General features: G+C 48.9%; 1 protein-coding gene across 3 annotated transcripts in view; it reads right to left on the reverse strand.

Moving 5' to 3' along the window:
- Positions 1-19,502, reverse strand: part of SCNN1B (sodium channel epithelial 1 subunit beta) — a 71,066-nt gene extending 51,564 nt beyond the window's left edge. The window contains exons 1-2 of one of the 3 annotated variants that reach the window (XM_055409671.2): positions 15,372-15,571; positions 14,437-14,579 (exon numbers count right to left, since the gene is read on the reverse strand). The gene's annotated coding sequence lies outside the window, so the exon portion shown is untranslated. Of the gene's footprint in view, positions 1-14,436; positions 14,580-15,371; positions 15,572-19,374 lie in introns of those variants that run through there. The other 2 variants (XM_055409673.2, XM_088832937.1) reach the window with 2 other exon arrangements.
- Between the last annotated feature and the right edge of the window lie 2,277 nt (positions 19,503-21,779).

The raw sequence follows: 21,779 nt of genomic DNA on the forward strand, positions 1-21,779 counted from the left end.
GTGTTCCCAATGCAGAAGGCCCAGGTTCGGTTCCTTGTCCGGGAACTAGATCCCACAGCAGCAACTAAGACCCAGTACAGTTAAAAAAATAAATAAATGTTTTTTAAAAAATCACTTCTTTAAAAAAAAAATCCAAAGCAAAGAGAGTGTAGCAAAAAGAGAGACATAAAATACTAGTATTTTACAAGATGAAAAGTATTCTGGAGATGAATTGTACACTGATGTGAATAACACTACTACATTATGCACTTAGAAATGGTTAAGATAATCAATTTTATGCTGTGTGTGTTTTAGTAAAATTAAAACTTTAAGGACTTCCCTGGTGGTCCAGTGCTTGAGAGTTTGCCTGCCAAAGCTGGGGATATGAGTTCAATCTCTGGTCCAGGAAGACTCCACATGCTCCAGGGTAACTAGGCCCGTGACCCACAACCTACTGAGCCCACGCACCTAGAGCCTGCAACAAGAGAAGCCACTGCAATGAGAAGCCCACACTCCACAACTAGAGAATAGCCTTGGCTCGCCACAGCTGGAGAAATGAAGACCCAGCGCAGCCAAAAATAAGTGAATACATAAATAAGTGAATAAATATTATTTATCTGTATATGTGTGTTTGTTAATTCCTCAGTCATGTCCGACTCTTTGTGACCCCATGGGCTGTAGCCCGCCAAGCTCCTCTGTCCATGAAATTCTCCAGGCAAGAATATTGGAGTGGGTTGCTAGTTCCTGCTCCAAAATGAATAAAAATAAATAAATATTATTTATCTGCATAGGTTAGGAAGAAAACTATGTCAAAAAACTTTTAAAAGGTATATTGAACATAGAAAATCTCAATAATTTTTAATATTGACTACCTGCTAATGGGTCAATAAAATATATTTTTAAAACCAATTTTGTTTCTTTCTTTTTACTTTTTTTTTTTCAATGTGGTTATTAGAAAACTTTAAGTTGTTATGTGGTTCAGATTTGGTGCTGACCTAGAACCACGGCTGGCACACAGTAGGCACTTCAATATGAGTTGAGTATCACAATGAATACAGCTGCTGCCAAAGAGGAGCTATTTGGGGACTTCTCTGGTGGTCTAGTGGTTAAGACTCTGCACTTCCACTTCAGGGGGAGCGGGTTCAATCCCTGGTCGGGGAACTAAGATCCCACATCCTGTACACCATGCATTGAAGCAAAAAAAAAAAAAAAAAAGTGATGTTTTGAGTGTAAGGGCAATGTTCTGTCTGCCAGGAGAGAACGGCAGTGCACTTACACAACTAAATCATCAAAATCAATCATTAATATCTATTGTTATGATGACATCACAGCAGTTGTGGAATACCTAATATGCGCCAGGGACTGTCACGGCACTTTGCCCACATTATCTCATTTCGTTCTCAAGTCAGTCCTTTAAGGGGCCACTGCCTCCATGGGACAACCGGCTGCCCAAGGGCACCTAGCTGGTGAGGAGCAAGACTTGGCCCAGCCTCTCCAGAAAACCTGCCCACCCCAGGTCAGGCCCCAGGAGACATCCTATTATGAAGGACTTGCAGGCCCTTCTTAAGCCAGACGGCAATCAGGGGTTTCTGGCTTCCAGAGCCTACAGAGAACCCCCAGGAGGCAGTGAGTCCCTGTCCTCTGGGTCCAGGAAGAGAATGAAACCATTCATAATCCCTGATCTCCTCGAGCTCACCCACCCAGATCCGGTTGCCGGCCCTCTCGGTTTCAAGGACTCCGGGGAACCGGTCCTGGCCCAGGTGGTCATTCTTGCTCAAGGCGGTTGTGGTAGATGGCGCTGAGCCCAGCCTGACCCACCCAAGGGCCCTGCCCCATGCCCGAGGCCCCAGGGTCTGCAGTGTGGCCGCTCCCCTCCTGCCCTGTGGCTTTCGGGCCCAGAGTCACCTGAGACTCCATCTCTGGGGCTCAGATCCCTTGAGTAGGTGGTGTTAATAGCTAATGTGTGGTATTAACGTCTAACGTGAGACCTTTCTGGAGGGGTCTTTGATCCTAAGATGCACAGATCAGGACCCTCTGGAATGGGGATGGGGTGCAACACATAGACGGAAAATTCTCCCATCTTTGGGGTCCAATTCCATCTTTAAACTGTCAGTATGAACTTGAGGAAACTGCTTGGGTCTGGTCAGACAGTGACTGAAGAAGCCAACGAAGACCTGGTTCCCCTGGCGACAGCTGTGTGTCAAGGAGCCTGCCCTCAGAGGGAATAAAGATCCTGCTGTCTGGGGACTCTCGGAGCCCCAGTCTACGAGCCAGTCAGTGGGTCAAGCAGAACCTAGAGTAATGGTTCTCAAAGTCTGGCCCCAGACTGGCTGCTGCAACATCACCTGGAACTTATTAGAAGGCAACCCCTCCGGCCCCACTCCAGACCTCCTGAATCGGAAACTCTGGGTTTGAACAAGCACTCTGGGTTTTCACAGCCTCCAGAGATTCTGGGCCATGCTAAACTTGAGAACCAAGGCCTACAGCCTACCGCCTCACTTCTCAAGTACCAAGACCAGCAGATCAGCATCACCTAGCAGTTTGTTAGAGACACAATATTTAGGCCCCACTTCAGTGATAGAATCAGAATCTGCACTTACCAGGACACCCTGGGCCTCATGTATATGCTAAGATTTAGGACACGCTGGCCTAGAGCTTCTTGCCATTAAGTCAGGGGTCTCAAACTCAAATGTTTCCAGGGACCAAGCAGGTGATGTTAAAAAAATATGAAGCCAGGGACTTCTCTGGTGGTCCAGTGGTTAAAACTTTGCCTTCTAATGCAAGGTGCGTGGGTTTAATCCCTGGTTAGGGAACCAAGATCCCCCATGAGTGTGTCTGTGCTCAGTCGTGTCCGATTCTTTGTGACTTCATGGACTGTAGCCTGCCAGGTTTCTCTGTCCATGGGATTTTCCAGGTAAGAATACTGGAGTGGGTTGCCATTTCCTCCTCCAGGGGATCTTCCCGATCCAGGAATTGAACCCTCATCTCTTGTATCTCCTGCACTGCAGGCGGATGCTTTACCACTAGCCACATGCCATGGAGCAACTAAGCCTGAGCCCCGAGAGAAGCCCGTGTACCACATCAAAGAGCCCTTGGCGCTGCATCAAAAGATCCTGTCTGCCACAACTGAGACCTGATGCAGCCAAAAAGAAATAAACAAATATTTTAAAACATGAAGCCAGGTGAGATCCAGCTGATGATTACTCTTTGGAAATGTGAGCCCAGGATGTCCAGATCTTCTCATTTTTCAAGAGAATCTAGAAACCCAGATGCCAAAGTGAAAATTTCCTGATTTAAAAAAATGGCTAGATTTGGACTTCCCTGGTGGTGCAGAGGATAGGAGTCCACCTGCTAAGGCAGGAGACTCGAGTTCGATCCCTGGTCCGGGAAGATTCCACATGCCTCAGAGCAACTAAGCCCGTGAACCACAACTACAGAAGCCCGCGTGACCAGAGCCCACGCCTGGCAACAACAGAAGCCACTGCAGTTAGAAGCCCACGCACACAACGAAGAGGAGCCCCTGCTCGCTGCTACTAGAGAAAGCTCGTGCACAGCAATGAAGACCCAGCGTGCCACCACAACAACAAAATTGCTGGACTTCCCTGGAGGTCTGATGGCTAAGGCTCCGTGCTCCCAATGCAGAGGGTCCAGGTTTGAGTCCCAGTCAGAGAACGAGAACCCACATGCCAGAACTAAAGATTTCCTAATGCTGCAACTAAAAAATCCTGCATACCACAACTAAGATTGAAGGTGCCACGTGCTGCAACAAAGACCTGGCGCAGTCAAATAAATTAAAAAAAAAATTACGGTGTGGATGATATAAAACCAGATCTACGGGGCACCAGCATGCAGGTTCCGGGGCAGGAGAGCTGTCTCCTCCCTGGGTGAGCGGTCTGAGCTTGGAACAGTCCTGCCAGGCATGGCAAGAGGCGTGCAGCAGGGCCTCTAGAAGGGCTGGGAGAGAACTTCTCAGACTCGTCTGCATAATGGAATCGCTTGCAGATCTTTGAAATACTGATACCTGGCTCCCACCTCCAGACAGTCTGATTTACTTGGTCTTGAACATTCTCCGAGTAATTCCAACCTGCAGCAGAGTTTGAGAACCACCGGCCTGATAGAGCAGGCACTGGAAAACAGGACAGACAGGAATAGTTTAGGCTTTTCATGTCACAGAGTCTCTGCTGCAGCTACTCAGTTCTGCTGTGGGAGTGTGAAAGCAGCCAGAGATAATATTAAATGACTGAGCACGGCTGTGGGTTGTGTGTGTGTGTGTGTGTGTTTTCCCTGGGGCGGTGCTGAATAGCTTGCAGGATCTTAGTTCCTGACTAGAGATTGAACCTGCGCTACGGCAGTAGAAGCATGGAATCCTCACCACTGGACCGCCAGGGAATTCCCAGTATGGCTGTGTGTTCATTTTTGGCTTTGTTGCTGTTTTTTCTTTCTTTTTTTTCAGTTTTATTTATTTATTTGGCTATACCCAGTCTTAAGCTTCCCAGGTGGCTCTAGTGGTAAAGAGTCCGTCTGTTAATGCAGGAGACGAAAGAGATGCAAGTTCGATCTGTGGGCCGGGAAGATCCCCTGGAGGAGGGCATGGCAACCCACTCCAATATCCTTGCCTGGACACTTGCATGGACAGAGGAGCCTGGTGGGCTACAGTCTATGAGGTTGTAAAGAGTTGGACATGACTGAAGCAGCTTAGCACGTACACACGCTCACCAGGTCTCAGATGGGGCACGCAAGATCTTTCACCTTTTTATTTTGGCATATGTGATCATGTTCTCCGACCAGAGATCAAACCTGGGTCCCCTGCATTGGAAGTGTGGAGTCTTAGCCACTGGACCACCAGAGAAGTCCCACCGTTGTGTTTCAATAATACTTTATTTATGAATCCTGAATTTTGAACTTCATGTAGCTTGCATATGTCACAGAATATGATTTTTTTCTCTGGATTTTTTTTTATATATAGTATATGCTCATGTGTATTATTATATACCCATTTTTAGATGAGAAAACTGAGGCACAAAGAGGTCAGGTGACTTTCCTAAAGTCACAGAGTGAGAGAAATAGACCAGAATTGAATCCATGTCTGTTTGACTCTAGAGGCTGCTCTCATAACCGCTCTGCCATATTACCTCTCAATAATCCATCATATCACCAGTCAATATGACACTCAGAGACAACCTTCTCAAGGACAAGCTTTGGGCAGCACACCTGGGCTCTCTGCATCTCACCTGGCATCCAGACACCAACCAACCTTCTCTGATTTGAGCTGCAGTCAGATCTGGGGCATCCAAGATAGATTCTGTATCCACTCCAGGAAGACGGAGGCTAGCACAGCTGCCCCATATGATGGAGTAGGTTGCGCACTGCACAACTCTTGGGGGTACTGTTCACAATGCACTCTGTGTGAATGGCACCCGTGGATCTGTGGAGCTGGAGGCTGCAGGTCGATGCTCAGAGTTGCCTGATATAAGAGTGGCTTTGGGTGCCCACCATTACTGCTGTTCAGAAACAATTCATCAAAAAGAGAGGTGGCCCCAAAGGGAATGCCACCATAGATGGTGAGGGTTTAGGCTGGCAGCTTTGGGGAGTCCTTTGGGTCTGGGGCAGGGAGCAGCTGGCTCTTACTGGAACCTCATCTATCCAGTTCGGAAAACTGGATCTTGCTCCCTGATCTCTCTCGGATTGGACTGACCGCAGCTCCAGCTCTGAACTCTCAGCCCTGCTCCGGGTGAAAGGTCCCCATCTCTTTCCTCCACACCCTGCCTCCCTGGAAAGAAAGAAGGGCCCTTGAGTGTTCTCTCCAGTCCTGACCCCAGACTGCCCCACACCAGCCTCCAGGGCCCGTTCTCACACACTGAGCAACACCTGCCCCTGGCCACCCAGGGCTGCAGGGAACTCCCAGCCCAACGCCCCCAGCTATCCTTCACTGCTGCCCTTGCCAGAGTGTTTTCCTGTGTTTGCTTTGCTTTTATGATTTGAGCCAGGCCCTGTGCCAGCACTTTACATGCAGCAGCTCATGTGACCCTCATCAGATCCCCGGGAGGCAGGAACCATGATTACTCTCATATTACAGACAAGGGCTTGGGGAGGTCCAGAGAGGTTAAATCAATTACCCAGAGTCACACAGTTAGAAAGTGTCAGAGGTAGGAATCAGATCTGGGTCTCTTAGACTTTAGCACCTACTTCATCCTTCTGGGGGATGAATGTGTCATGGCTTCTAGGTCTGTTTCCCTATGTGCAGGTTGGGTCGTGGGTCTGGGAAGCCACGTGGGTAACCATGATGTTGCTGTTGGTGACGATGGTGGTGAAGGAGATGATGATAATAATGGGAATCGTGGTGATGATGATGAAGATGAAGCTGATGAGATAAGGGGATGGGATGATAATGATGGAGGTGATGATAATGATGATGATGGTGGTGATGCTGACCACGATGTACCCACTTGATAGGGTGATGGTGCAGACCGCATGATGTAACTCAGGTCAAACATTGCTCACCATGCCTGTTCTATAGTTAGCACTCTATAAGTGTTGCATCAGCTGAGGCCTCTGCGCTCTAGACCTCCAGAGTGGGTTTCACTGCCTTGTTAAACAAACACCCTCCTCCTCAAACATGAGGTGAAAGGCATGAATCAGAGACAAGAAAGCGGGAAAAGGGTAACATTTTTCTCTGTTGGTCCCTCCTGTTTCCTGCTAAGTCTCCATTCTTGCCAACCTCTGAAATCTAGCTTGGCTTTGGAACCGAGTCCCTGCGAGGGAGGCCTGGCCTTGGCCTGTTTCCTGGGCCCCGGGTGGCCATCTCCCCCGGCCTCCAGGGAGATTTGGAGGCTCAGAAAGTGGTGCCCAGGAAGGGTTGCTGCCCCAGGAATCACAGCCATGTGCAAGCCGGGCTCTGGTCTGCCCACTCTCTGTTGGGGGAGATTAGGATCTTCACCCCCACAGTGACCCAGGGGAGGTCCTGCGGGAGTGACAACTGAAACCTTTTACTCCACTGCTGGTGAACCAACAGCTTTGAGAGCCATTGTCACGGAGTAAAAATTTTTATTCCTCCTCCATACTCATCTGGAAGCCGAGGAGAGGCAGGGTGGTCAGACTGCTTGAGTTCGAATCCCAGTCCAACCATTTGTTAGCTCTGTGTGACCTTGGGCAAATGACTTAACCTCACTGAGCCTATTTTCTGATCTTCAAAATGCAATGACATCACCTGTTTCACTGGACTGTTGGAAGAGTATGATGAGATCACTCAGTGAGAGAACTCAGTCTCTCCAAAGGTCAAGTGAGGGAGAGGATACTTTTATGGTCACTGAACAAATTCTATGCTGTAACCCGGCATGTGGAGAACACTTTAAAGTGCCACCTATCATTATTACTGTAGAGGGGACAGCCACACGGGCCCAACCAACATATATCTGATGAGCCGTGTCTTGTGTTGAGAAACTAAAGTCAGTCCATCCCTGTACACAAGGCAAGCAAACAACCTGGTTCCCAGACAGAGCGGCTGCACCTCCTCCAGTGACTGAGATGGTTTTGGGGCTGATTGCAGGGAGCCCATTAGATTCTAAGATCTAATAAGAACACAGCCCCTTCCATCCCAGGCCCAGGCACCAGGGGCCCTAGTGGGAGTTCAAGAGTAGGGGGTGAGGCTGGAGGGGGCCTCTCAGGGTGGGGTGGGGGTCGAGGAGTCTCCTGGGGGCTGCGGCTCACTCAGCTCTGGATCGCCAGGGCCGAGTCCATCACTGGCACTCATCCAGCCACCTATCATTTATTCACTCAACCAATATCATTATCATGCAAGGAGATCAAACCAGTCAATCCTAAAGGAAATCAATCCTGAATATTCATTGGAAGGATTGATGCTGAAGTTGAAACTCCAATACTTGGGCCACCTGATGCAAAGAACTGACTCATTGGAAAAGACCTTGAAGCTGAGAAAGTTTGAAGGCAGGAGGAGAAGGGGACAACAGAGGATGAGATGGTTGGATGGCATCCCTGACATGAGTTTGAGCAAACTCTAGGAGTTGGTGATGGACAGGGAAGTCTGGCATGTTGCAGTCCATGGGGTTCCAGAATCTGACATGACTTAGCGACTGAACAACAACAAAATATCATTGAGAGTATGCAGAGAGCTGGGGCTATAGCAGTGAAGCAGTTAAAAAAAACACAGACAACATCTGTCCCCTGAAGTTTAAATCCCTGCAGACTAGTGTCGTAGGCTTCAAGAAACACTCCTGAAATTATCCCCCAACGCTGGGAAATGTGTCTGATTCCTCCCTCCCCTTCCCCCACCCTTTCCCTCCAGGTTCTGCCTTCTCTTGGGGGTGGGGTGGGGTGGAGATTCGCCCAAAGGGTAGGTCATTCTGTGGCCAGACTGCCACCCACTGTCATCAGGCGTCCGAGGGGTCAGAGAGGGTGAGGCCCAGCCCGGCTCCCGCTCCTCCAGCCAGCAAGCTGCAACTAACCCACCCTTCCTCCGCTGCAATATCACCCCTCCCTGGACACACACACCCAGGCCCAATTCTGATTTTTCAACTTGCCCTGAATTCTATAGGAGTTTCAGACTTTTCAGCCCAGAACTCTCCTCCCTTTGCCCCACCCTCATCTCTTTCCAAAGCGGGGCTCGAACAGCATTTCTGGAGTTAACTGGAGCAGTGAGAAGGGTGGGGCCCGGGAATGAGGGTCAATTATCTGCTGGCCACAGAGCTAAGGTGCTGGGCTTGCTTAAGCCCTCCCTGCAGGAGGTCCTATTGTCCCCAGTCCATAGGCCAGGGCTGGGACTCAGAGGTTAAGTACCTCACCGGCAAGGTCACACATAACTGAGCTCCAACTTCAGCTCATTGAACTCCCAAACCCTTAACGGTTACATAAGTGAAAGTCACTCAGCTGTGTCCGATTCTTTGCTACCCCATGGACTATACAGTCCCTGGAATTCTCCAGGCCAGAATACTGGAGTGGGTTAGCCATTCCCTTCTCAGGGAATCTTCCCAACAAAAATGAGTGTCCAAAGAAGAGAATTATTTGGGATAATGGCATTGAAGCATGTATATTATCATATGTGAAATGAATCACCAGTCCAGGTTCGACGCATGATACAGGATGCTCGGGGCTGGTGCACGGGGATGACCCAGAGGGAGGATATGGGAAGGAGGGAGGTGGGAGGGGGGTTCAAGAGGGGGAACACATGTACACCCGGGGCGGATTCGTGTCAATGTATGGAAAAACCAACCAATATATTATTGTAAAGTAATTAGCCTCCAATAAAAAATTTAAAAATCTAAAAAAAAAAGAAGAGAATTAAAGCATCTAGGGGATTTTAATACTTAAAACATGGCAGCAAGGCTCTGGGGGATAGGAGCTGTCTCCCCAGACAGCCTGTGGTAAATTAGGACCTCCAAGACCTTCCTTCCATCTGGGAGCACCCAGCATGGGGCAAAGGCATGTCTAACCATTTCACATTCCTCCCAATCTCTAAAACAGCCCTTGCAAGGCTGCCTTCAGGCCCACAGCTTCAGACCCCAAAGGTTCTCTGTGGTCTGTGGTCTCTCTCACCAGCCAAACTCCTCCTCACCGTGGCGCAAACTGCTAAGAAAGGTGCTGCTGCTGCTGCTGCTAAGTCGCATAAGTCGTGTCCAACTCTGTGCGACCCCACAGACGGCAGCCCACCAGGCTCCCCCGTCCCTGGGATTCTCCAGGCAAGAACACTGGAGTGGGTTGTCATTTCCTTCTCCAAGGCATGAAAGCGAAAAGTGAAAGTGAAGTCACTCAGTCGTGTCCGACTCTTAGTGACCCCATAGCCTACCAGGCTCCTCCGTCCATGGGATTTTCCAGGCAAGAGTACTGGAGTGGGGTGTCATTGCCTTCTCCGAAGAAAGGTGCTAAGAAACTGCTAAGTGATCCTCCCTGGGGTGCGGGGTAGGGCCTTTCAACCAGGGAAATCAACGAACTCCACACATAGACACAGGTGAGAGCGGAATTTCAGGAATCAGCTTGTTTGGGGAGGTTGTACTCCGGCTCCAGCTTAAGGGCCTTAATGCAACAGATGCAGGTGTGGCTCCTGAAGGAGGTGTGTCAGGCTTCTCAGGCCTCAGTCCAGGCCTCAGTTTCGAAATGAGCTCCCTGGCACATCAGGAGGAAGCAAGGCTGCCTGGATCGTCTGCAGGGAAAGGGCCTCCGATCCTCAAGACTCTCGCCATCAGGAGGCACTGGGGGGAAGGGGAAGTTTGGGCTGAATCTGGGCTCTGTTGTTATGTCTGTGGGGCCTCTTGGGAAAATCCCTGAACCCCCTGGAGTCCCTTACTGCCCCATCCTTCATCAGCTGGGCTCTTTTTACCTTATCTTGGTCTCCCCAGCTCGCTCCCCCCAACCACCCAGGGAAGTCCTCCAGATTAAGCTCAGTCCCCTGACTGTCTCTTTGCTGCTTTGCTAAGAGACTCTTCCCTTTGTGTTAAAAAAAAAAAAAAAAAAAAAAAAATTCCTCTTTTAAAATAAACATGCTAAGACTTTCAGGCTTATTTTAAGTCTATTTTCTTAACAATTACTTAGGATTTACTGTGGGCCAGGCATTGCTCTAAGCACTTGACACCTTTAATCCTAATAACATCCCTAATGGGAAGAGAATTATTATTACCTTCAGTTTACAGATAAGAAAACTAAAGCACAGAGAGGTTAAACTAACTTGACCGAAGTCACGCAGCTAATAAGTAACAGAGCCAGGATTCAAATCTATGTAGGTAAGGAGGCCACAGGTTTAGAACTGCTTCATCTTTGGTGGCTTCCCACCAGCCAAGATGATTTGTCTGACTATTCTGTAATTTCACACTATGGAAATGCATTAAAACTTTTTTTTTTTTTTAGCAAACACAAAGTGACAGAAAAATACAGATGGTGCTTTTACAAACTCCTTATATATAAACTCACTCCACTTGAATCTGCTGATTTTAATATTTGATCCAGTGGTTGATTCTAGCTTCCTTATCCTCCTAAACCTGACCTCCTACCTCCTATGTTCAAGAGATGCAGAGCAAGCACTTTATATGGATAAAGTCTTTTAGTTCTTGCAGGATTTCTGAGAGTCAGGTACTCTCTGGCAACCCATTTTGCAGGTGGGAAAACTGATGCTTTAAAGAAGTACACACACTTGACCAAGTATACCCAGTAGAATCAAGGACTAGAACCAAAGCAATCTGATATCAAAGCCCCTGTTTTTTTATCATCCCTAAAAACTGTGGAACATTCTGAAAGAGATGGGAATCCCAGACCACCTGACCTGCCTCTTGAGAAACCTGTATGCAGGTCAGGAAGCAACAGTTAGAACCGGTCATGGAACAACAGACTGGTTCCAAATAGGAAAAGGAGTGCGTCAAGGTTGTATATTGTCACCTTGCTTATTTAACTTATATGCAGAGTACATCATGAGGAACGCTGGGCTGGAAGAAGCACAAGCTGGAATCAAGATTGCTGGGAGAAATATCAATAACCTCAGATATGCAGATGACACTACCCTTATGGCAGAAAGTGAAGAGGAACTCAAAAGCCTCTTGATGAAAGTGAAAGAGGAGAGTGAAAAGGTTGGCTTGAAGCTCAACATTCAGAAAACAAAGATCATGGCATCTGGTCCCATCACTTCATGGGAAATAGATGGAAAAACAGTGGAAACAGTGTCAGACTTTGTTTTTTTGGGCTCCAAAATCACTGCAGATGCTGATTGCAGCCATGAAATTAAAAGACGCTTGCTTCTTGGAAGGAAAGTTATGACCAACCTTGATAGTATATTAAAAAGCAGAGACATTACTTTGCCGACCAAGGTCCGTCTAGTCAAGGCAATGGTTTTTCCCGTGGTCATGTATGGATGTGAGAGTTGGACTGTGAAGAAAGCTGATCGCCGAAGAATCGATGCTTTTGAACTGTGGTGTTGGAGAAGACTCTTGAGAGTCCCTTATACTGCAAGGAGATCCAACCAGTCCATTCTAAAGGAGATCAATCCTGGATGTTCATTGGAGGGACTGATGCTAAAGCTGAAACTCCAATACTTTGGCCACCTCATGAGACGAGTTGACTCACTGGAAAAGACTCTGATGCTGGGAAAGGTTGGGGGCGGGAGGAGAAGGGGACGACGGAGAATGAGATGGCTGGATGGCATCACCGACTCTGTGGACATGAGTTTGAGTGTACTCCGGGAGTTGGTGATGGACAGGGAGGCCTGGCGTGCTGTGATTCATGGGGTCGCGGAGAGTCGGACACGACTGAGCGACTGAACTGAACTGAACTGAACTGAAATTATTTTCACTGTGACAAAATGCACAACATAAAATTTACCATTTTAACCTTTCTTTTGGTAAAGATACACATTAACATCAACATTCCAGTTGAAACATAATTGTCTTACAAAGACTGTAAATTGAAATGTCATCATTGACTTGCAAGGTGCCACACCAGTCCCCTTCGAAGCCTTTCCTGCCTGTTTTGTACATCAAAGGAGTGATATCCATTCCACAAAATAAAAATTAAAGTAGCCTTGGCTTACCAGCAACTACACTTTCACTTTTCCCACCCAGCTAATTGTTTTAAAACTAACTTGCTAATATGCTGTTGGTATAGAAAGAAAGTGAAGTCGCTTAGTCGTGTCCAACTCTTTGCGACCCCATGGACTATAACCTATCAGGCTCCTCTGACCATGGGATTTTCCAGGCAAGAATACTGGAGTGGGTTGCCATTTCCTTCTCCAGGGGATCGTCCCGACCCAGGGATCGAACTCAGGTCTCCTGCATTGCAGGCATACGCTTTACTGTCTGAGCCACCAGGTAATACATTTGTTCATAATGGACACGAGATAAAGGATCACCGTTGTAACAATTTTTAAGTGTACATTTCAGTGGTATTACGTATTTCCACTGTCGTGCAACCATCATCATTTGTCTATCTTCAGAAAAATTTCATCATCCCAACCAGAATGAAACTGTACCCGTTAAACACAAACTCCCCATCAACTCTTCCTCCTCTGCCCCAGGTTAACATCTTTTCTACTTTCTCTCTACACTTGCCTATTTCAGGCACCTCACATAAGTGGAATCATACAATATTTGTTCTTTTGTGATAAAGGCCCTGCCTGAAACAGTTAATTTTATTTTTATTTGAACACATGTAATTTGGGTCACAGTCAAAGGGGGAATTAACCTTATCTCTAGTATCATGCTTGTTTTAAATAAGGAGAAGGAAGATACATGTGGCTGGATTTTATAATACTAGCAACTGTACAAGGGGAAAAAACATCTAATGGGCACCAAATTGTATGCTTCCTATTCATCAATTTCCTTCCCCAAGTCAATCAGTATCACCAGCTTCTAGTGTGCCCTCCAAATCCTAATATGTGTATACAAATCTATACATACATATGCACACTGAGTCCCTTTTTCTAGTTATCTACTTTATTTTACTTTAAACTTTATTTTTGTATTGGAGTATAGCCAATTAACAAATAATGTGATAGTTTCCGAGGAACAGTGAAGGGACTAAGACATACGTATACCTGTATCCATTCTTTCAAACTCCCTTTTTAAAATACATACAAATGTGCGCGCACACACACACACACACACGTGGTAGAACACTATATACCGTTCTATACCTTGTATTTTTCTTTTAACCATACATCCAGGAGACGGTTTCACATTTATTCATGAAGAGCTACTGCTGTCTTTTGACTGACTGCATCATATTCTCTCGCATGGCTGTACTGACTTAGTTCCCCTCTGGTGGCTGCTGCGCTCATTTCCAATCACTTGCTCTCACACCACACTGAGTCTCTTTGTTCTAACAGGATGTGTCCAATGCAATGATATCCACGGGATAAATTTCAAGAGGTGAAGTGGCAGAGACAGAGGTTGTGAGTATTGTAAATATCAGCAGTTTTCCTAACTCCCGCCCCACCACCCCTGCAGAGATTGCCCAATATGTGCTCCCACCAAGGAAGTCTGAGAATCCTGGAGTCTCCACCAGCACTGGATGTTGCCTAGCAATCCGGCAGGTGGAAAATAGAATCGATGTGGTTTTGTTGTGCGCTTTTGTTTTCAGAGCTCGGCATCTTTTCATCTGTTTGAACTCCATTTGTATTTCTTTTGATGTAAACAGCTGAATCATATCTATTCCTTTTTCCTTCCATTTTTGAAACCTGCGGTTGATCTTTAATTTGTAAGAGTTCTCTATGAAATTAACTCTGTCATAAAAGCGGCATATATTTTTACTAGTTGGACATGCCTGGGCTTATGGATTTTTGTTTGTTATGGTCATGTCAGTTCAGTTCAGTCGCTCAGTCACGTCTGACTCTTTGTGACCCCATGGACTGCAGCACGCCAGGCTTCCCTGTCCATCACCACTCCCCAAGCTTGCTCAAACTCATGTCCATCGAGTCAGGGAGCCCATCCAACCATCTCAACCTCTGTCGTCCCTTTCTCCTCCTACCTTCAATCTTTCCCAGTATCAGGGTCTTTTCCAAGGAGTCAGTTCTTCGCATCAGGTGGCCAAAGTATTGGAGCTTCAGCTTCAGTATCAGTCCTTCCAATGAATATTCAGGATTGATTTCCTTTAGGATGGACTGGTTTGATCTACTTGCAGAGGTCATGTAGAAATAATTAATTTTTATGTAGGCAGATTTAGCAACTTTTACCTTTAAGGCAAGACCCTTGCTTCTACCCATTAGGCTGTCCGGCCTCTCTGCTCTGATCAGCAATTTGAAGAAGACACGCAGAGTGGGTCTGCTTCTCCATTGAAGGTCCACTACAAAGCATGATTGTCCAACCTGGACTTGGGCCTGGACACGTGATCTCAAGGCTCTGAGGGAGAAGAGACAGTCCACGAAGACCCCCAGGCACAGGGAGTCTGGAATTGAGGGCTTTTATAACGGAGGGGGACAGCTGCCTGGGGTATCCTGCCCTGGAGAACAACTCCTCTCAAAGTCTAATCTTGTCCCCAGATTCTCAAGGTGGGCCCCCTGGAGGCTGTGAGAGTAGAAGGGAGAGCAAGCTCTCAAGAATAAAATCCCTGGGACTTCCCTGGTGGTAGTCCAGCGGTTAAGAACCCACCTTGCAATGCGGGGGACGTGAGTTTGATCCCTGGTTGGGGAACTAAGATCCCACATGCCTCAGGGCAACTGAGGCCTCGAGCCACAACTGCTGATCCCACGCACCACACCTAGAGAGTCCGCGTGCCGGATGGTGCAATGAGGATCCCGAGTGTTGCAACTAAGATCGAATGTAGTCAAATAAATATAAAAAAAGAAAACCCCACAGGCCTTGGCAACTTTCTTATCGGTAAAGACATGGCTTTTTCCAGCCTCCCGCGCTAAAGGGGATGTGCTGCTGCTTGGTCATGGTGAGGGCAGAATTCTCGCCACCTACCCATTCTTCTAGCTGGAGGTGGAGGCAGGTGGCCAAGGAGGATCACACTTGAAGGTTTTCTCCAGGTCAGTGATTCTGCAATTTCAGCATTCATGAGAACCATCCGAAGAGCTTGTTAAAATACACGTTGCTGGGCCACCCCTCAGGGTCTCCAATTTAGAAGGTCTAGACTGGCTCTGAGAATCTGCATTTTGACAAAAGCTCCAGGTGATGCTGATGTTTCTGGTCCAGAGAGATCCATTAGCCCCGGACATTCTCTCCCTGGGAAACCCCACCTCAGGCTGGGCAGTGGTGTGAGTTCAGGTGAGAAGCCTAGAGCAACATATTCCATCACAACAACAGCAACTGCTCTGTGCCAGGGATTGTGCTGAGGGCTGCGTGTTCAATCTCATCTCATCCTCATGCCAAACCCACTCAGTAGGCTTCACTAGTACTACCTCCACTTTCCGATGAGAAAACAGGAAGCTCAGAGAGGGAACATGGGTTTTAGAATCAGACATATCTGGGGTCTGATTTCAGTTCTGCCCCTGAACCACAGTCTGAGCTCTTGAGCAAGTGGCTTACCTTCCTGAGCCTCTAATTCATCAGTAAATGGCGACCAAAAAACCTGATTCCTGGGGTATTATGAGGATGAGGGGGAGTGGGGATTACAAGGACACCTGCACACAGTAGATGCAGAAGAAATGTACATCCCCTTTGCTGAAAGCCTCATCTTTGTCTCCCCAGATTCATCTTCCTGCCTCTCCCTATACTCTGAGATACCTTACCTGAAGTACCACTGGACTACTGTCACTTCCTAAACATGGTCTACCTGGTCATGCTCCCAGGGCTTTGTAAAGGCTATTTCCTTTGTGTGGAAATGCTTTTCTCACTCTATTGCTCCAGAGAAACTCCTATTCGTTCTTCAAAACCCATCTTAGAAGTCCCCTCCTTTTGTCACTTTCCTTGTAATGTTGTCCTCTTCCTGACGTTGGGCAGAAAAAATATCCAGGATAGCAGCATCTTCTTTGAAGAAAGAGCTTAAAGTGTTACTTTCATTCCTTCCTTCCTCTTTCACTTGTACTCTCCCAACATTTATGTGGAGTACAATTTGGAATACAAATTGTGCTCTTACAGGGATCAGACAACTTACACCACCAGCAGCAAGCATCACCATCATCAACACTTAGTGTATTCCATGCACCTAGCACTGTTGTATGAGGCTGAGCTTTGTTGATCCATTTAATGCTGAAAATAGTGTTTGAGGGAAGTGCTACTTATTATCCCTCTTTTCCATATGAAGAAATTGAATTACAGAAGTGCTAAATTGGACTTCCCTGGTGGCAGTGGATAGGAACCCGATTGCCAATACAGCGGACACGGGTTTGATCCCTGGTCCAGGAAGATTCCACCTGCTGCAGAGGAGCTGAGCTCGTGTGTCACAACTACTGAGCCTGAGCTCTAGACCCCGTGAGCAGCAACTACTGAAGGCCAAGCGCCCAAAGAGCCTGTGCTCCAGAAGAGAGGCCACTGTGATAAGAAGCCCATGCGCAGCAACTCGAGAGCAGCCCCTTGCTCTCTGAAACTAGAGAAGGTCTGCATAGCAACAAAGATCCAGCACAGCCAAAAATAAATAAACAAATAAATACAGCAGTGCACACATGTGAAAAAATATAAATTTTTCAAAAAGATCAAAAAATTGTCCCCCAAAAAGTGCTAGATAATTTGCTTTGATCACACAACTAATCCATGCCAGAGCTGGGATGCAGAAGCTGGCTATGGAGTCTGAGTTACTAACTTTTATAGTATGCTCCTCCTTATGAATAAAGGGTGGGCCAGCTGGGGACTGTACCACCCTCGAGGGTGCCTGCCCCATGCCGGGGGGCAGCCGAAAGTTAGGGCTGAAGTTGTCAGCTTTTCTGATCCTCTCTTCTCAGGAGGATCCCCAAATCCTAATCTCCCACCTTTTAAAATTTGGGAGTAAGTTAGAATTTCAAAAGGAGCGTGGTGGGCCTCACAAAAGCTGCGCACAGGTCTGCTTTGTGAGGACTGTGGATCAGTTTGTTTCTGTATCTTAGCTCAGGGCCAGGTGCACAGTAGGTCCTTTGTAGGTGTCATGACACTTCTGGACCCCACTGTGAGCTGAGGTCTCACCGTCCATCCCACGCAGCGCTGGGATTCTCTGCCCTGCACTGGGATGTGGATGAGGTCCCAAATGGTGGCCCTGAGTGTCACCCCCACCCAGGGGCCATCGCTGGGTCTTCTCAGTCCAAGATAAGACTTCCTGCTTTCTGAGTGCTGACAACGTGCTAAGGGCTTGGTTTTGTCATCCCACTGACCCACTCAACAGCTCTGGGATGTTCATGTGCATCCCATGTTACAGATGTGAAACTGTGGCTCAGACGCTGGAAGGGAATTATTGCCCAAGCTAGGAAGAGGTGGAGCTGGGACTGTAATGCAAAGAGCTGGGATTCCAGCTTTCCCCAGCCAGCTGTCATCAGACCTTCCACCAAACTTTTGACAGTCCCGGCCCACGGTCTAGGCTAAGGACACTCCCATGGCACAGCCTGGACCTGGAAAGTCTGTGGTACACAAGGAGGACCCTAGACACCCTAGTCTGTCAGACATGGTTTCTAAGTCCTTCCATATCCTACTGGATGGTGGGGAGGGCATTGAGAGTATGTCTAGAGGAAACTCCTGGACACGGGATCACAAAGAATTGGACACCACTGGGGGACTAACACCACCACCATCCACATATCCATGGTGGAGGACAATGCAGCAGTTAAAATAAATAAGCTAGCTTTATATGCAGCCACTTGAATAACTTTCAAAGCAAGGATAACTGAGCGGAGAGGGGTGGCAAGTTGCAGAAGGATGCTGGATGTACTGTAGCATATCTAGGAAACATCCACCCACGTTACTTTGCAGCTTACATACTTTCTATGGATACACATCTATATGACTGCACGGGTGTAGGAAAGACCTAGAAAGAACACCCCAAATTATGAAGGCGGTAACCTTTGGAGGGGGAAGGGCAGGGGTTACAGACAAAGGAGATCGGATGAGTGTATATTCCTCCTGGGATTGCACAGTTCAGAGGGCAGGCAGGTGGGGTCATTGGTCATGCAGGGGTCACAGGGATGCTTAGGTTCAGGGAACTAGTCACACAAGCCTCCCATGGACTGAGGACTGAGCTGTCTGGGTCAATCCATTGCTTTGGCTGTTCTGCCCTCACTCCAGTGGAGATGAGCGGGTGTCTGTGTGTGTGTGGGGGGGGGGTGTGGTAGGGGGAGCTGTCCTGAGCCCTGTGGATGGAGAAGCTCTGCGACTTCCTCCCTAAACCTCCCCCTGCTTCAGTTTCTCCCTCCAGACTAGATGACAAGGTCCCGCTTCGGCGGCACACATTCTGCCCCCAACCCCGCCCCCACCCCTGCTCAGCCCACCCAAGTTATGCTTTTCTGGGAAACAGAGCAGGGCCTTCGGAGCTGGCCTCCCCGCGCTGGGCAGTCTCAAGGGGGACACTCATTGAAGACACCCCCGTTCCCCTGAGGCGGGCTGGTCGAGAAGGCTAAGGTGAGCGAGCTCTGCGGTCAGACGCCTTGGGTCCAAATCTGGGCTCAGCAACTTGCCCCAAGGACCCAGGGAAGCTGCTCCGGCCCCTGGCCCTCAGTTTTCCCCTTTGTTAAATGGAAACACCAAGAAGCCATCCTAATTTCAGCAGCGCCTGGCGCGTCCAGGCGCCTAGCTCTCAGGTGTCGCTGTTGTCACCCTCCCAAAGGCCCTGGCATCCCGCCCCCTCGGCGCCGGGGCCGCCGCCGCCCTCTCGGCCGCCCCAGACGGCGCACCCGTCCGACACCTCGGCCCGCGTCGGGGGTCTTCCCCTCCCCATCCTCCCGGGCGGTCGCCCTGCGCCCGAGGCCGGGCCCCGGCAGTGCGGGCTGCGCGAGCGCCGAGCGCCCTCGGGTGGGAGGCGGCGGGGCGGGCGGCGGGGAAGGCGCGGGGCCCGGCGTCGCGGTCATACCTGCTTCCCGCGGCGGCGCGGGGTGCGTGCGGCGGCGGCTGCCGGCGGCGGGCGGCTCTGGCGGCGGCGCCGCGAGCGCGCGGAGACTCGGACCGGGAGGGAGCCGGCCGCGGGGCGGGGAAGCCCGGAGCGCGGCGGGCGGGGCTTGGCGGGGCGGACGGCCGGGCCACCGCACCGCCCGGCTCCGCGCGGCCCTTCTTTCTCCCTCTGCCCCCAAACGAGCTCCGGCCTCGCGCGCTCCCCTGATCCCGCGTCCACACACCCACGTCTCCCCAGCTCATCCACCCAGACCCTTGCGCTCACACCCCCCGCATTCTCCCTCCCCACATCCAGACGCGTGGCACAAACCCGTACACACAGACCCCGTCATCGGCCATCCTCGTGTTCCCAGACAGACCACTGTCCCAGCAGCACACACATGCCCTGTACAGTGCTCGATCCTGCCCCGCGGCGTACCTGGACACAGGGCGCACACCTGTCCAATCACGCCCATCGCATCCCTACCCCGCCGCAGGCACAGAGTGTCCTCGGGGACTTCCAGGAGTTTGCAAAGGAACCGGCTTCTGCAACTGATTTCCCTGCCCCTCACCGGAGCTCTGGATTCCCTCACCCGCACCTTTGCTTTCTCAGTGATCTTCTGCTTCCTTGTCCTTGGCCACCTGCTCCAAGGTCACTCTCAGATCCCTGTCAGCCCTTGAGGGCCCCATCTGTTTGGACCTCTGGCTTCCTCCCAGTGGCACACACGACACCTGTACTGCAGCCTCAGCAGCTGCCAGGCTCCCTTCTCTAATCCTCACTTCCTTCCTTCTTCCCATCTGGTCGAAGTTCCAAGGACTATCATTTCATATATCCATTTCACCTGTGCATGGCAAACCCCGAATGTCAGCCCTTCTCTATCTGGTGGTGCTTGAGTGCTCAGCTGCTCAGTGGTGTCCAACTCTTTGTGATCCCATGGACTGTAGCCCTCCAGACTCCTCTGTCTATGGGATTCTCCAGGCAAGAATACTGGAGTGGGTGGCTATTTCCTTCTCCAGGGGAACTTCCCTGATCAAACCCACTCGTTTGCATTGGCAGACGAATTCTTTACCACAGAGCCACCATTTAGAGCCAGTTTCTTTTCTCATGCTGCTATAACAAATGAGCACAGGAGTACTAGCTTAATACCTACGAATGTATTATCTTAGCGTTCTGGAGGTCAGAAGTCCGACACCACTAAAATCAAGAAGTGGTATGACTGTCTTCCTTCTGGAGGAACTAGGGGAGAATCTATTTTCTTGCCTTTTCTAGCTTCTGAATACTGACTGTCTTGTCTTGTGGCCCCTTTATCTTAAAAGCCAGCAGTGCCAGGCCAAGTCTTCTGTATTCACCTCATCTGTAGTTCTCTCTCTCCTCTGCCTCCCTCTTCCACTTGTAAGGACTCTTGTGATTACATTCGGTTTACCCGGATGGATTGTTTTTGTTGTTGTTTAGTTGCTATGTCGAATCCAACTCTTTTGAGACACCATGGACTGTAGCCTACCAGGTTTCTCAATGAGATTTCCCAGGCAAGAATGCTGGAGTAGGTTGCCATTTCCTTCTCCAGTGAATCTTCCCAACCCAGGGATCAAACCCACATCTCCTGCATTGGCAAGTGGATTCTTTACTACTGAGCCACCACGGAAGCCCATCTGGATGGACAATCCAGGATAATGTCTCCATTTCTAATTATAACTAATCATAATTCTATCTGCAATCTTACTTACCCTTTGTCACATAATTTAACATATTAACAGGTTCTAGGACAGAGACATCTTTTAACTGTTATCCTGCCTACCACAGAGGTGAGCCTTACTGGAGAAAATTAGTCTTCTGAGAAGATTTTTGATGTTATAAACTTATGAATATCTACAAGTAGAAAGAAGCTTATCATTGTCAGTATTTGCAGCAGACACATAATAAAATGTGGAGTGTTTGGGGACCTCCCCAGTGGCACAGTGGATGAGAATCCGCCTGCCAATGCAGGGGACATAGGTTCCATCTCTGGTCCAGGAAGATTCCACGTACCAAGGAGCAACTGAGACACAGATACTGAGCCTGTGTGCTGCAACTACTGAAGCCTGGTCACCTAGAGCCTGTGCCACTAAGCCACTAAGATAAGAAGCCCTGGCACTGCAACACAGAGTAGCCCTCGCTCATTGCAACTAGAGAAAGTTCACACAAAAGCAATGAAAACTCAGTGTGACCATAAATAAATAAAAAGAAAACGTGGAATTGTTGTTTATGTGATGGAATACTATACAGCACCGAACAAGAGCCTATGCTATCTATGCATATGAAGGGTCAAAATCATGAGTGAAGGGGTTTCCCTGCTGGTCCTGTGGTTAAGAATCCACCTTGCAATGCAAGGGATGTGGGTTTGATCCCTT

This window comes from Moschus berezovskii, chromosome 27 (genome assembly GCF_049115385.1).
Source record: "Moschus berezovskii isolate FMDL1 chromosome 27, NW_MosBer_1.0, whole genome shotgun sequence".
NCBI classification, from domain to species: Eukaryota; Metazoa; Chordata; class Mammalia; order Artiodactyla; family Moschidae; genus Moschus; species Moschus berezovskii.